General features: G+C 44.5%; 1 long non-coding RNA gene across 1 annotated transcript in view; it reads left to right on the plus strand.

Annotated features, from left to right (window-relative positions):
* Nucleotides 1-11,791: 11,791 nt before the first annotated feature.
* LOC309445738 overlaps nucleotides 11,792-17,161 on the plus strand; it is a 32,859-nt gene continuing 27,489 nt past the window's right edge. The window contains exons 1-3 of the long non-coding RNA XR_014185327.1: nucleotides 11,792-12,107; nucleotides 12,348-12,437; nucleotides 16,803-16,897. This is a non-coding gene — a long non-coding RNA (uncharacterized lncRNA). The remainder of the gene's footprint in view (nucleotides 12,108-12,347; nucleotides 12,438-16,802; nucleotides 16,898-17,161) is intronic.

Raw genomic sequence — 17,161 nt, forward strand, 5'->3', positions numbered from 1 at the left:
TGCACAGACAAAGTGCTTTTAGCTTTAGTGGGCAGTTTTACAGATGAGTTTTGCAGCCCTTCCTCTGGGGCTGCAGCAGATCCAGAGGGTTTTGTGACAGACTATTTCAAACCAAAATAATTTAAATACTTAAACAATTTGAAGTAAGAACTTGAATTAGAAGCTTTAAGCACACATCTCAAAGCACATGCTTGGCTCTCATTTTCTAAGGCTCATTATTCGGTGATAAAAATGTGTAAAAAATGCAATTGTATGTCAGGTGATTCCTATTAGATATAAGAGGGACTGGATTATAGTCTTACGGATTTTGATTCCCTTCCTTGCATTTAACCTCAGGATTGCTAAGTCTGAGCAGATATTTTTGCATTGATAAATACATCTTTACATATTTGCAGAACACATGTTCAGAGGGAATGTGACGACTGCTGCAGGCTGTCAGTAGGTATGTATGGGAGAATCAGCTGGGCAGACCTACAGGCTCTACATGCAGACAGATGGCAAAAGCCTTTACTAATAACATTAAGAATTCAATTAATGTAAGACCTTGTAAGTAACTCGAGCCAGTCCATGTTGTAACACTTTCATTGATGCCAGAAGGTGCTAGGAATCATCTCGACATCAGTGGTCCAAATAGAAACACTGAAGGATTGATATAAAAATTTAGAATTAATACACTGACTAGTTTTTCTCCTGCCTTCTGTCTATACATACATTTGAAATGCTGTAGCTCGTTGAAATGTTGGATGTCGACATGCATATGCCAGCATGTTTTGACCTGTACATGTAATATTGTGTAACGCAGCTCATTCTGTCCTTCTAGAAAGTAATTTTCTTGTTACTGTGGTATTTATCTGGGCATCAAAAGTTCTGGGTTCCAGTCATAACGGCAAGCTTGCTTTGTGACCTATAGGACGTGACCTAACCTGTAAGATTCTCCTGCCTGAAAAAATAGGAAACACTCCTTTAGCAGAATAAGAAGAGCATTTCCTTGGGGATTAAATTCAGTGTAAAAGGGGCAAAGGGGGAAAAATCTACTCAACTAGTTTCAGTCCTAAGTCACCGAATATTTTGAAGGCTATTTGAAGATATTCGACATGGTCAGAGGGACGATGTGATGTTGTAAATCTATCAGATATTCTTTTAAGCCGGTCAGGGAAGAGCACACTGAGCACAGGGCAGTCCCAGCACTGCCCTGCACAGCCCACAAAACCTCTTCCAGGTTTAATTGTAAATTTATTTTGAGGCTGCAGGAAAATTTGGTTTGAATATTTTTGTGCTTTGAATTTAAACAAAATTACTAGGCAGACCTACTCATTTGATAAATGTCCTGATTCATGTCCTCAAAAGCGGTTAATATTCTATGTGAAGTCCACTATAGCAGTCATTCAAATTAGCTTGCAAAACCTCTGTCATGTTTTCAGAGACATACACATTAAATTCTCGTGTTAAAAACAAGTTAGTCATATCAAAAGAGCGCAGCTCTCCCTCTTAAGCCAAAACATATTCCTCTCCATAATACCACGCAGTTACCGGCATGTCCCTTGGATTTATGACTTATGACATTCATTTACCAACAGGTGGTTGCGTATCTTGCCATTTATATTTTAAGCAACAGTAAGCACAACTAAAAATAATATAAGATAAACAAAATAAAAATCAGTGCTTTTTTCAAAGTGTTTTCAGAGAAAGGCTGTACTTATAAGCCAGGTCTTCAAGGAGTTCACAGCAGGCCCAGCAACACAGAAGAATACTGCAAGAGCAATAAGGATTTTTAGGGGCATTATGATAGTGTAATGGAAACACATCTGCCCCCAAAAGTCCCTCATTTTCCCTGCGGTACAGAGCCATGCAGGAAGTGGTGAATGCTGTGGAACATCAAGAATGAAACCATAAAGAAAAACTTGGTAAGTTAGAACAATTTTCCAACAATACTTGAAGATTTCATAATTTCCTGCTCGTCCACTCACTTACTTTGGATGTATAAAATGGTTCTGTCCATTCATCAAAGTGAATTCTGAAGCAGCTACCTTAGAAATGCTATTAGTATTGGGAAGCTAAAAACATTACGTGTAAAGCACAGATAATCCTGGACTAGTTTTGTTCTTTCATCTCCCAAAAAGCAAAAAATAAACTAGAACAATCACCATTAACAGTTGACCTGCATCTCTCATGTTTAAGGATTTACTTCAGTGACACCATGAACATGAGTTTATAGAAGAAAATGATACATAATAAAATCATATAGTATTTTATATTTTGAAGAATTTCAGAGTATTTTGCAGCCAACCACGGGGGCAGTTTCCCGTACATACAGAAAGACCACTCCAAGTGAAAATGCAAAGAGGAATCCCAATTTAGTAAAGACCGGATACTCCATATTTACAAATCTCCTTAGCAAAACAGCATGTTTGAACTTTGTTATGCCTGTTCAATTGACATGCCTAATGAAAAGTTGCTCTTCTGAAATAACCCACACTAAATAGCACCTAACAGGTATATTCTTCAATGGATTCTTGTAGTGGAACGTATCAAATATAATGTTGAAAAAAGCAATGCTCAATTCCTCCTATATTATTTAATATGGTGTTCTGCATAATACATTTGTTCTTTGTTTGTTAGTGTTATAATATAAACATTAACCCAGTTCTTTCCTCAGATTCCAGAAGTTTTACTGGGATCCCGCCTGTATTTTCTGGGGACGTAGGTCCAGTGACTTCAGTGGCGCATCTGCTGCCTGGCACCAGCACCCGGCACCGACCCACGAGGTGTGTGCGGTTTGTGGGGTTTGAGGGACGCCTTTTGGTACAAAACAAAGCTTTGCTACACACGGCAGCAGCGTCAAAGTAAAAAATGTAGATTCTGCTGACTTTAATAGGCATTTTTAACAACAGCAGTATATAACAAATAGAAACACCCCTTCAGCAAAATCAATGCATTCAGTTATTTTTACTGACCCTTGTGGGCCAATCTTGAAACATCCTGAAATGATTTTTCTCATCCTTCCCTAAAACCATTTATAGGAGCCTTGTCGTAGATGACAGAGGGCATCTTGTCTTTTTGTTTTGTTGGAATTCTTATCTTGACCTACAAAACAAAAGCTATTATTTTACCAAAATTGGTGTCTGCCTCTGATGTTATATTAGTTCACACAGAAGGCCATGATTCCAGGAAAAGAATTGGGACTGTCTGACTGAAGCTGAGATACTTAAACTAGCAAAAATGCATCAATATTACATTACACTGGTGAATTGTAGCTTCCCCCATTAACAGCTACATTAAAATATTACAGCAGTATTAACTGAAAACATCAAAATAGTTTTGTTTAAAGTTATTAATGTCTGTCAACAATGTAAGCATCTGGTATATTAGGAAATCATGTATTTAGCTAGCTCGCAAAGCAAGTTAGCTCAGTAATAGATGTGGGTTTATTTCTATTCCTATTATCTTTATTTATTCTGTACATGTTATAGAAGTGTCCTTTAAACAAGCCACGAGCTGAGCACCACCCATTCACTCACCCATCACCTACATGAACGTGGCCCTTGCACCACAGCCTTGGAAACAGAAATTATTTGGGCATTTTGACAACAGGCAATAAAAGCTGATTCGCTGTTTCTTTTTTCCATGTTTGTATCTTTACCAAATTCCCTACACATTTGCACTGTTTGACTGAGAAAAGTGTATCACATTACCCTGAGAGATTTGTGTAATTATTAACTGATGTGCACTGTGAACGGGACAAATGATGCCTTGAATTCACTAATTTCAGCAGAGGTTTCACAGTGTTGTGCCACCACAGGTACCAGGTGCCAGCAATATTTGCCCCCTAAGATTTTAAAGCCATCAAAAATTATTTTGCTTCATAACCTTCTAAATATATTTTTTGAGGTGAATAAAAAAGGATTTTTGAGTCGTACCTTTGAAAAATCTGTTCTGCACATTCCGCCCTGCATTTACGCAGATTTTCTTTGTGGCACAGGGTCCCAGTTTTAGGCGGGGAAGCAGTGCTGGTGTGTAAAGTTCCAGCAGAGAGCGCAGAACCAGACACCATTTAAAAATCATACCCTGTGTGTGTGTATGCTTGCCCTGGAAAAACCCTGGAGAGCTTCGTAGAAAGGGACGACTGATTTTGTAGCCTTTACTAAGGCACCATTTTCAGTTGTTCCAGGTGATGAGCTCCCGAACGCGGGGTCACTGCCTCACTCCTTTGCTTCTCGGTGGCTGAATCGGAGGGAGGCGCAGACCTCGCAGAACGTTTCTGCTGCGCCAGGAGGTCGGGAGGGGTCAAAGGCTGAGGCCCCGCTGGAGAAACCGCGGCCCCAGAGCCACCCCAGCCCTGCGCTGGGCCTGCGCGCACCCCGCGCTTTTCACGGCTTGCAAAAGTCAACACATCGGGCCGGTTGATAATACGCTGCTCATTCGGTGCCTGCAAGCTGGGTTTTAAAGCTTTGCCTAAAACTACAGAGAAGCTATTCTCATAATGTAGTTTTAAATGTATTTGAAACAGAAATCTAGCTAGGAGGGCTTTCGATTTTATAAATTATAAATGCACTAAATAATTGTAGTTGATCTTTCTAAAGATTATTTTTTCAATAATTCATGACAGTTTTTATCTCAAGGAACATTAATTTTGATTCCAAGCGTACTGTCTACTTTTTATCTTCTGTAGCTTTCTGTTTTAATTTCAAATAGCAAGACAGACTGATCCCAGGTATTTAATTATGGATGCTCTGGATACTCCACGTACTTCTCTGCGGCCACCACCCCGCGCTGCACGTAAAACTCGTGGGAAAACCAGAGCAATGGAAAAGAAATCACATTTTTGTAACGTAGATGTTTAGGGAATCTATCACTGTTTTGTCTGATCGTCATTAATTTGGGTATGACATATAAAAAGAACATAAAGTTTTTTGCATATGCATTATATCCATAGTAGTTGTACCGCACAGTAGAGACAAACAGGAGTTCTTTCTGCCCGCTTACTAAGGGAAAAAAAGGTGAGTACAAATTTTGCATGGGGAAAGCCTACAGAAGTGTGTGTTCCTCAACGCTGCTCATTCATCATTTAAATAGTTTATTAATTCTATAGCTAGGTTATTGGTACTAGAAGGAATGCATGTGAATTTTATGTATCTTCAATACGGAATCAAATAGAACCCATTCAAAAAAAAATATTTAAAACCAGCTGGTTAACAAAGTGCGCTACGAAAGCAGCCACACAAAATCACAGGTTTTCATTTAAGGGCTTTACAGTAACAGCTGGTGAGGAGCAAGGGCTGGGTCCCAGCAGGGCAGAGCTGATCTTTGCTGCCGTTGGGATATGTGGGTTTGTTTCTCTTTTCCCTTCAAGATCCTCATATGGATCCACCTTCTCATTGCTGATCTCTGCCCTGTGTTCCCAAAACGCTGGTGCGGAGAGCACAGCAGTGAAACTAATCCCAACCGGACAACTGGGGACACTGGCCAGGCCTGGAATGTGTTCACAATCTAAGTACAGTTCAAAAATTAAAGAGTTCTACAGTTAAATTTGTATCTTTATGAAAATGTCACCTTCTCATAAATACTGCTTTTGAACAGCATTGTTTCATGCAAAATAGTGGCTAAAAAGTGTATCAGCAGCACAATTCTGACCTAAGCTCTTCCACATCAGATTTCAGTCTGAAACAAGTGAGGAATTTGCTGCACTGAGGTTTGGATCTGTCCTATTTCACGTGTGTAGTCATTATATTGCTATAAAATGTAAAATAGCAGAACTCCACAGGAAAATCTTGGCAATTCAGCACGATACACTTTTGTATGAATATAAAGATCCTGCATATAGCCATGCGATATATCACATACCAACGACTTGGCTTTAACAGGGTCTCATGGTGTAACTGCAGCTGCATTTCCAGGCCCTTTTGAAATACTCACATTGATTGAGTCTGAGTAGGTCAGCAGTTCAGATTAATCTGACTGCAACGATAATGTGATAATGATAATGTGGCCACAATGTGAATGTCTAGATGTTGATGTGTAACTTAAGCAGGTGATTAGCTGGCAGAAAATGTCAAAACCATGACAGACACATTTACACCAACTGAGAGGATGCTCCTGTGTGTGTTTTGTATGCATGTGCTGTATATGTGAAGCATTCTATAAACGACATTGTGTGAGTGCAATGTGTTTCATTCAGTCTTAAATACATGTACAGTATATTCAGAACCACAACAAAGTTCAGCTTATCTACCGACTAATATTCAACATTTAATAGAATCCCATGGGGAAAGTACAACTACATAATTTTTAAGTAAAAACTATGCTTAGATTCTTTAGGCTATTGATACAAAAATGTAAATAGTAACAGGAACTGAGCGTTACCAAGCTCAGGTTTACAATGCCTTACTCATAAAAATATATTCTATAGCTTTTATCAGTACAAAAATTAGTAATCTTTAAATTGATTCATAGATACAGACCATACACATGTAGACACACAAACACACACTTAAAAATAGCAGCTCGTTGAAGAGATACATTAAAACTGAACACTTTGTGAGGAAAACACTGAGGGGGGGATTGACAATATAAATGTACTGATGTTTAGATGACGTTTTCAAGGTTTAGGCTGCCTCTCTTTCCTAGGGACTTACTTTTTCTCCCAGTGCACCTATATCGAATGACCCCTCTTTGAAACGTAACTTTTTATTTGGCTTTCGCTGTTTTTATTAAGAGAATCCACCACTGATAGTTAAAAAACTTTTAAAAATGTTTTTACTTTCAAAATGATAGTATTTTCTACTCACTATTTATAGCTGAAGACAACATTAAAGTTAGAATGTTATTATTTATTGAAATAGTAGCCTTTTGCTAAGCGCAACAGTAGTTTACTCCTAAGTTCAATGTCCCGTGTAAGAGCCATAACGTACTGGTTTCTTTTGCAGAACAAAGTGACCACCAAAAGCGGGACTTTGTGGGCCAGTTGGATAAAACATAAGCTCATCTCGCCCCCAAAACCCCGACTCTGGAACCACAACCTTCCGAGATTCAATTTGTAAGTAAAGTATCTTTGTAAGATATGCCAGATTAACTGAGAGAATCATTGCTTATGAAGTGGGTCATTTTCAGCCTAATAAAAGAGAATATTGTAGCCAAGTTGCAATACACACTCCTTCATTTTCTGGACAGCAGGAATTGCTAACTGATACTATTTGGTTTTATTCACATTTTATAATTTATTTCTTAAGCAGGTAAGCGGCACCTTCTATAAGTGTCTATAAAGTGACATGGAACTCCCCCAGAATAACAGTTATTAGACCCAGCACTCAAAATATCTATTAACATTTCTTCTCAAAGTAACAACTTACTTGTTTATCTCTTTCACTGTATTTCAAACTAAAGTTGATATATTATAGAGATGTCTGTCATTATTCTAAATTTGTTATTTACACAATAAACAAGAAAACACTTTCACTTTACTTGAAACAGGTCTTTTCCCACTAACAGCGGTAGATTCAAGTATTCAGCTGTGTGTCTAAATTTTACTACCCTTAACATTATGTTTCTTAATAACTTATTTCAAAGGCGAGAGGACAAGTAGACAAAAAGGAACATATTTTCTAAATCCTCAGTTTATAATTCCAACAGAACTTCTAAATAACATCCAAGTTTAGAGCATTATAGTTTACACTTGGATGACTGAAGTAGGTAAATGCTGACAGTTATTTTAAAAGAAACTAATTGCTGTGCTCGAAAAGCCACTATTATATTCATTGTGCTTTCCATAACCCGAACACAGAGCCGCAGAACACTGTCCTGGCTGAGCCGCTCCGGAACCGGCAAATACATCTCGAAAGGCAAACGCAGAGATGTTGATATAGATTCTGGCCAAGTAGGCATGTTAATATGAAATACACGGCCTGTGAACGGGGAATTAACTGACTTACGGTCGGGTGATTTAGAGGCTTTTTCTCACTATTGTTTCACCGGGTTACGCTTTGCTCGGGAACGCCGGGGCCGCGCTGGGGCTGCGGGACGGGGCGGCGGGCCGGGCCCCGGCAGCTCCGCACACCTGTGGCTGCCGGGGCGCCCAGCGCCCGCACCCCGGCCCGGCCTCCGCGCCCGCTCCGCGGCCTGCGGCAGGTGAGGGGGATGCGCAGCCCCGCACCGCCCCCTCCACCGGTCCCGCCGGTGCCCGCCTGGCGCGGAGCGGGCGCGGAGCCGCCCCATCTTGCGCGGCGGAGCGCGGCCCCGGTGCCCGCCTGGCGCGGAGCGGGGACGCGGGGCGGCGGCCCCACCTGCGGGCCTGGGCGGCGGCGGGGCCGTGCGCGGGGCCGCGCTGCTCCCCGCGGGCGGGCGGGGGGCGCGGAGGGAGAGCGCAACTCACCGCTTGTCAGCCAGAGTCCAGCAGCGGTCGGCGGGCCGGCAGGTTCCCGCTGCCCGGCACAGCCAGCGCTCCGCTCCGCTCCGAGCCGGCTCCTTCCGTTGGCAAAATCCTGACTCATTACATAAAAAGATCACCCTGCCAGGCGCCCAGAAACATTTCTTCATCACGGTCACGCCACAAGCTAAACAAGAGGCCACATCAAGGGGAGGGGGAGAGGGAGAAGCGGAGGGGAAAAAAAAATCCAGAAGGTTGTTGTGTTTGGTTTTTTTTTTTTTCCTTAAAATCCTCTTCCTTTAAAAAAGAAAAAAGTTCAAGAGGGAAAAAAAAAGAGCAGCCAGCAGGAAATAACTGGAGGAGATTCACGCATTGTTGCCACAAAGCCACCTCTCCCCTTCCCTTCGCTCTCCATGCTCGCTCCTCCGGCACAGCCACAAAGCCGCGCGGGCTGCGCCGGGACCGCGGAGCGCGGCGGCTCCAGCACCCGCGGCCGCGCCGGGAGCGCCGGGCCCAGCCCGCCCGCGCTGCCCCGGGAGCCCGCACCGGCCCGACAGCAGCTCTTTTCCTAGAAACTACCTCCAAATATAGTAACAGGGAAGGGGCATTCCTAGAAATTCGGGAGACGTCAGAAAGGGAAGATTTCTGAAATTCAGCTTCACTTCCTGCAGAGGGCTCCTAGCACAGGAAAAAAAAAAACATCAAGCGAGCAATAAAGTGCTTTTCATGCTTCTCTGATCAGATAATGGTTAAAAAAAGAAGAATGGTAAAACCCTTAACTCACATTTCTCTGATACGATCCAGGAGTTTCGTATGGGAAGAAAGCTAATCAGTAACTCCCTTCCCTCATTTTCTACTAATGTTTATAGATGTCTATCTCCTGTATTTACTTTGCCCCATGTCATCATATCAGACCTGTGCACACAGCAAATAAAAGGAATACGCATATGAGTGAAAAATGGGCGAAATGATAACCCTCTCATGTATCACTAATTAATGTTCGTGCGTTACTTTAAACAGGCTTTGCAGGTTGCATTTCCACTCTACACTGACGTGAATAATTCATCTTATGACTGTATCTGTGTACGGTGTTGTCACTCACATGAACGGGAATTTGTTGGTTGGCTTTTATTTAAGGGCCTCAGTACTGAGAACTGCTGAGCACTGTCCATCCCCATTGACTTAATGGTATCTTAGGCTGTTAATTAATTCTGCTCACGATTCACAGGATCAGGCCCTGACAACTAAATCGGGACTTGCAGCAGACCTGCACCACTGTTCCTCCTCACATCTCGTAAATGTGTGTGTTTGCTTTGTGCCTGTGTCCAACCCCCAGTCCTTCTTTAGTCATGTCTTTTAAAAATACGCTATTGGATACATTTCATAGGAAGCAGAAATGAATTTGCACAAAGTGGTAACAGATGAGTATGTTATTATATGCTATTAATTATATAAAGATGTCAACGCATTTGTAATAAAACATTATTAATCCAGGAATAGCAAAGGTTGCTATATAAAACACAATAGCCAGCTTTGGGGGAAAGAGAAGAGATTTCAGTGTGTGCAACTCTCGCAGGTTAATTGAATTTCCGTAATGAAATTCCCCTCAGCCACATGAAATCCTTGGGTTTGTTCTTTGAATTTCATTATGACTTGCAGAGTCTTCTCTGCCCCAAATCAAATGCAATAAAGATACTGGCGTCTGGCTTTTCCTTGGTGTTTTATAAACACATTTAATCTAAACTTAGTTACAGACACCTTGTCTGTCCACAGTTTTGAAGGGGAATTAGCAGAGTTCACCTGACCATCCTCATGTGCTTTGACTCCTGACTGTGTTGTAACTCTTGTTGCAGTGCTCAATAAACAATTGCTTCAAAATCCAGAGCCAGCTCGCAGAGAGCTGCACCCACAGAGTTTCCTTAGCAGTAATGCCTGGTTAGCAGTAGATTTATTTTAAGTAATCTCTTGGAATTCAAACCAGGCTCTAGTTAATTGCAAAAAGGCCTTTTTAAGCTGGCTGGCTTTTTTGTGGCACACTGCTCCGCTCTGCCTGTCACTCGCGTTTCCTGAGCGAAAAAGTGAATGGAAGCTCCAAGTTCAGGATCTTTCGATCATTAAAAGAAATGGATGTGCTGTCCTCTGTTGGTCAGACTGGTTGTCACATGTAGAATTCAAGCAACTCAAAAAGGCAGCAAGAAGCTCTGTTGAAACAGCAGAAGTTTGAAACTAAATAAAATTAGCTTCACCCTGCGCTTTCACCAAGAAGACTGCACAGTGTGAGGGATTTCTAAAAAATGACGCAACGGTGGATCCTAGAAGCTGGATTAGGAGAGGATTCATTTCACGTGACTCAAACCATAAATTCTGCCCGGGGTTCAGCCCCATTGGGCTCTGGCTGCTGTTTTAACCACTTGCTGCAGGCCCCAGCCCTGCTGTGCTGGGTGGCACTGGCACCTGCGGTCCCTCCGGCTCCGGTCCCCTGGGCCGGGGCTGCCACGCACCTGCTGGGAGAGGAGGTTTCCAGCTGAAGTTTAACGCCACACAGTCTGGTCTGGGGCCAGGGCCATGTGTGCCCGCTCAGAGGGTTTGTGCTCACGTGTGGTGGCTCCTGTTGCGCCATGCGGTGGCCGTGACGCAGCTTCTCGATGCGCTGGAGCTGTGGCAGTGCGGGCTTTGCTGGGTACCTGTGATGCGGATTCCACTTTACTGCTCCCAGTGTCCTCCTGAGCATCCGCCGGGGTCTGGAGAGCAGCAGTGCCGGGGACACTTTGGGTTCTCATTTCAAGAGGAATATGTGGCAACAGGAGAGGATCTGGGGGTGGTAAACCTGACCTAAAAGGAGAGGTTTCAAAATGTTGGGATTGTGTTGTCTAGAAAGGAGAAAGCTGAAGGCAAATATAGTAACTTCCAAAAAGGTTTAATGTCACATAAATGAATCTATGTCATGGCATTAAACCTGTGTGGCATGTTAATTATTTCTCCATCTTAACTGCTGCTGGAGTTATGAATTTCTGGTCTGCACTAGTTTCTCGTGCTGTGATTTCATAGCTAGTTTTCTAATTACAAAATTAATTTCAAGTAAATAACTATAAGACATGTCTTCAACTGTTTCCTAGCAAAATCATTATCATGCTAATAATGTATCAGTGTTATTTAGCAAAATATAAGTTCTGTCTGCAAACTGTGGACAAACAGACTCTCTATCATCTCATTCCATGTAACACAGACTCACAGGCCCACGCTGCTGCTGGGTGGGTGAGGCAGAGCCAGAGCTCTCGTGCACACCTGGGTCAGTCTCGTATTTCTGAAAAACAAGGCAGAAATTCTGGAAGCATTACCCACCACAGGCAGGGTGGCTCCTCTCCTGAGGCGGGAGGAACAGAAGACAGTATTTATCAGACATGTGTTTTGTCCTTGAGTTTGATTTTGATGTTTACTTTTGAAAACCCTCTTATGAAAGCAGCTTCAGGGACACGGCTGCTCCTCAGTGTCTTTTGTAATCGTGAGTAAAAATACCTAAGAAAACAGGAGCCAATTTAGAATGTTTGGGGTTGTAGTTTTGCACGTGATCGGTGCTGAAATTGTCACTGCTCAAAATCAGTAATTCACATTTTCTGGATTTCACGCTCAACATTCCAAGTTCAGAAACGAGCTGGAAGGAATGTGCTACTCTCTGGTGGTGCTTCACAAATGTCATGCCCAATGTGCTAAAGAGCAGTTCTGGAGACATGTGAATATCGAGGGTAAAGTAAGTGCAAAAAATGTAAATTTTAATTACACGTAATTAGTACAGTCAGATAATCTTCATAACACTAGATGTGTGGGAAAAAAAGTGCCTTGTGTAGAATTGTTACAACCCTTCTTTAAATCAAAATACAACTTGAATAACGATTTTGACCTACCAACACAATTAACATATTTTATTTTAAAAGATTTTACAATATCTAGTGTAAATAATTAATGACAGTTGTTTTTATTCATACAACAGTTGCACAAATTTGCTTCTAGACACCAGTGGTGCAGAACATGAGAGGAAGATTTGTCACGCAGAAAACAAAACAGCGTGGACTCACCAAAGGTCAGTGAAATTTCAACTAGTAAGCAAATATCAAACATGAATGAGTCAAGATTTTTTTCAACTTGTGGTGCTGTTGGTATTTCTGTTGTTGACGGTTTGAAGCGTGTGTTTGGTGGCGGGTCCAGGCCGTGTCCCCGTGGTGCTCGGGGACCTGCTGTTGGCTGGTGCAGCATCTCCTGTCAGCAGAACAATCGCCACCTTTCCTCACCCCTTTGCAACGTGATGGGGAGGTTCTCTAGTTAAAAAAAAAAAACAAAGTGAACACTAACCACATTGCAAATAATCCTTTCAAGTGACACAGTGACACAGGTGAAGAAGCGGCACTGAATTAACTGCAGGGCGGGAACAATGAAGGGAGTGAACCAGGAATGCCAGGAGGCTGTTGGCAGCTGCAGCCTCCGGAGCGCGGTTTGCGGGGCTCCGCGTGTTCCGCGGGGGATGCATCCCCGGCGTGGCGGGGCCAGCGCCGCTGGGGGTGACACCTGCTCCGCGCACACGGAACCGGCCGCTGCTCCGGGCTGAGCCCCGGGCTCTGTGGGACCCCCAGGAAGGCGTCTGAGGGAAAATGCTGCTGCAAGAGGGAAGCGAGTGCACCGGCATTCGGGGGCGATTTACTGGGGCTGCGGGGGGCGCGGCTGCCCAGGTGCGACACGACATCTCTCGGTTTCGTCACCCGTGCTTGGCCTGTTGACGCCAAGCGGCGCCGCTCGCACTCCTGCCGTGCAGCCGAGCAGCCGACGGCACCGGGCGCTCTCCCGGGCCCGCACACCGCCACCCCGCCCCGCTTGTGCTGGCTGTCACCGCGGGGCAGGGCGGAGGGACAGGGCGCGGGGCTCCCGCCGCCTTCCCCTAAAAAGGAGTGCGGAAATTCCCGCCGGCGCGGAGCCGCCGAGGCACGGACGGGGTTCGAACCCGTGATCTTCGGTTTACGAGACCGACGCCTTACCACTTGGCCACCGCGCCTGCGTTAACAGCGTCTCCAGAGCCCTTCTATCGCTGGCGCCCGCCCCCGCCCCGCCCCTCGCGGCCCGCGTGCGCCTGCGCGAGCCCCTGGCGGTCTTTGGGCGGGCTGCGCGCGCCTGGGGCTTCGGGAGGCGCTGGGTGGCGGCTCAGTTGGTGTTGAGTGTGCGGGCGGGATGGGACCTGGGGTCCTGGGGACAGCAGGGTGGCCAGGAGCCAGCGCTGGGCCCTTGTGGCCAGGAAGCCAATGGTACCTGGGGTGGGTTAGAAGGGGGTGGTCAGTAGGTCAGAGAGGTTCTCCTGCCCCTCTGCTCTGCCCTGGGGAGACCGCACCTGGAATATTGTGTCCAGTTGTGGCCCCTCAGTTCCAGCAGGACAGGGAACTGCTGCAGAGAGTCCAGCGCAGCCACCAAGATGCTGCAGGGAGTGGAGCATCTCCCGTGTGAGGAAAGGCTGAGGGAGCTGGGGCTCTGGAGCTGGACAAGAGGAGACTGAGGGGGGACTCATTCCTGGGGATCAATATGGAAAGGGGGAGTGTCAGGAGGATGGAGCCAGGCTCTTCTGGGTGACAACCAGTGACAGGACAAGGGGCAATGGGTGCAAACTGGAACACAGGAGGTTCCACTTAAATATGAGAAGAAACTTGTTCCCGGTGAGGGTGTCAGAGCCTGGCCCAGGCTGCCCAGGGGGTTGTGGAGTCTCCTTCTGTGCAGACATTGCAACCCGCCTGGACACCTTCCTGTGTAACCTCATCTGGGTGTTCCTGCTCCATGGGGGATTGCACTGGATGAGCTTTCCAGGTCCTTTCCAACCCCTCACAATCTGGGGCTCTGTGAGGAGCTGCCCCGGCCGGCTGTGGAGGCGTCTCTGTGGGCCCCGCGGCGCGGCCGCCGCGTCCCTGAGGCGCAGGGGGTCCCGGGGGTTCCCGGTGTGGGGCCGCACCGGCAGGTGGCGCTCTCACATTTGATCGGGACATGTCCTGGTGGCACCGTGGTCTTCGGAGCAGAAAGAAGAGTTTAGAGAGGGGCGAAAAAAAAGCGGCAACAAAAAACCTTCCTGCTATGAGAAAAGAAGCAGAAATGCAAGACGTTGGGATAATGAAATGGTAAATATTAAATTAAACTAAGTGCCTGGTACTCGTTCCTTATAAAAGCTTAGTGTTGTGAAATACAGAAAAGATACTAAAATACCTGTTTTTCTAGATCTGGTCTAGATACTTACAAGTGTGACCTGGAAACAAAGCTTTTTGTTTTCATTTATTATTAATTGTGGAGATTCCTTTAAATTCCCTGTGAAACTTTTGCTGGACACCCAAGTTGTATCCCGTGTTCCTGGATGTTGTTTATTGACCTGCAGGGGCACCGATCCCACCTGTGATCAGTTTGTTTGTGTTGTGAAGCATGTGAACATGTTAACAGAGATACCTTTGTCAAGGTTGAGATCACAGTGACTAACTCAGTGGTGCCGTAATGTGGGTGGTTAAAAGATTATTATATCTGGGATGTTCTTTGAACTGTCATCAGGAAAACCCGCGCCTGATGGCTTGACTGTATGTACAAATTTCACTTCTTAAAAGTTGCGATTTGTCAGCTTCTCCATGATAACTCTGTGTGTGTCTGTGTTTCAGCAAACAGGAATTTGAATTAGCTTCACCTGCAGCGAAAGGTGTCTAATTTAAATTACCCTATTGGAAAGTCAGCCCATGTGAAATGTGTTTGCCACTACCCTGGGATAGCTGTCCCAAAGGTGATTCATTCTGATTTTCCAGTCCTTATGGGCATAACTGATGGCCTGGCCAACCTGAACACGTGCTGGACTTTATCTCCTAGTCCAGTTCATCCATTCATATGGTGAATGGAGTGAAATCCAGTTGGTGGCCGGTCATGAGTGATGTTCCCCAGCTCAGTATTGGTGCCAGTTGTGTTTCATACATTCATCAGTGATCTGGACAAGGGGATCGAGTGCACCCTTAGTAAGTTTGCAGATTACACCAAGTTGGGTGGGAGTGTTGATCTGCTGGAGGGCGGGAAGGCTCTGCAGAGCATGAGAGGGAACGGCCTCAAGTTGTGCCAGGGATGGTTCAGATTGGATAGTAGGAAAAATTCCTTCATGGAAAGGGTTGTTGGGCGTTGGAACAGGCTGCCCAGGGCAGTGGTGGAGTCACCATCCCTGGAGGGGTTGGACAGACGGAGATGAGGTTCTCAGGGACATTATTTAGAGGTGGGCTTGGCAGTGTTGGGTTAACGGTTGGACTCGATGATCTTAAAGGTCTTTTCCAACCAAAATGATTCTATGATTGTAGCTGCAAAGGACATACCCTCAGCTGGATGAGGGAGAGCTGGGAGGGTAGCATAGCTGTGCCTTTGTGTTGGTCCCTGTGATCAGTGGGGAACTTCAACAGCGTGATGAGGTGTGGGAGTAGAAACTGCCTCACTCAACTCTCACACCGGTAATTTAACGATAAGGACTGACCTCAGGGGGCTGGTTATCTCAGCTGACTGAAGAATTACTCTTAGTATTACCAAGCTGGCAGCAGGAAGGAGTTAGATTTTAATAAATCATGTTGGACTTCTGTCCTTCCATTTCTAGCCTACTAGCTTGTTGCAAAATATGCTTTTTTATGTGCCATACTTGCCAGTTGTATCTTGTCATCACAGCTCCTGTACAGCTTGCATCTGTCTGTTTTATTCATGTTTTTGTGTCTTTGTGAGCTGAGAAGTAATTTTGTGATGGGAGGAAGCAGAGAGGACTATTTGAATTATTTGTGGAATTCCTAGTGTGCTTGGAAAAATGTTACTGTCTAAACAAAGTTCTGTTCAATAGTGACCTGATTTATCAGAACAATAGGTTTTATAAGTAAAAATGTAAACTTGATTTTAAAATGTGTAATTGCCCATGGTTTCTTCTGACATCTGGATATTTTTTAAGTGTCTTTTATGTTGGTCATTACCCTTGTTTGAGCTCCTTGTGAAAGCCTGTGTTTTTTATGCTGAATCTTACATATGCTCTGTTCTCTTCTGACAAAATCTTTTTTAAACCACCACATAAAAGCAACTCTTTAGAAGACACCGATGCTGAAAAGATAATGTGAGACATTTTGTCGGAAGGAGAAAATAATCACCTGGTTTTTTTCTTCCTCCGCTAAGCCTCATTTTTATGAGCTGGAGGTGTTGCTTTAGGAGAGGGTTCTGATGTCTGTTTTAAAGTACAAAACTAGGCCTTTCTACAAATCTGACAGGGAAACAGTAATGCTTATGCACAATTTGTGCAACTGTATAGCTGAGTTTATAAAGAATTGCTATGGCATAGCCAGAATGCTCCTCAGTTACCAGTTACTTGAGCATAGACTTGTCCTGGCTTTGTGAAACAATGTTTCTGTTAATTATTTTAACTTTCTATCAACAGCAGTTGTCCCGGAGGGACCCCAGAATGATGCAGCGGTGGGGCAGAGTGGCCCTGCAGCTCTTGCTCTGCAGAGAAGACCGGAGACTCATCTTCAGGTAATTTTGTATGTGAAGTCTTAAAGTTACTCTGTTCCTTTATAGATAAACACTTAAAGGAAAAACAAAAACAACAAACCAACAAAAGAAGCCCCAAGCCCACCAAGCCCTAGCTGTTGCATCTCAGGTGCTCCTCTGTTACTTTGATTCTCTTTTGGGAAGATCTCGGTGGGGTTGTAGAATAAAGTATGGGGTGTGGGCAAATGTGTGTGACTTCTTTGCTATCAAAGGAACATTTCTGACTTGATACAGTACAAATATTGT

The sequence above is a fragment of the Streptopelia decaocto genome (genome assembly GCF_964273445.1).
Source record: "Streptopelia decaocto genome assembly, chromosome: 13".
In the NCBI taxonomy this organism is placed as follows: domain Eukaryota; kingdom Metazoa; phylum Chordata; class Aves; order Columbiformes; family Columbidae; genus Streptopelia; species Streptopelia decaocto.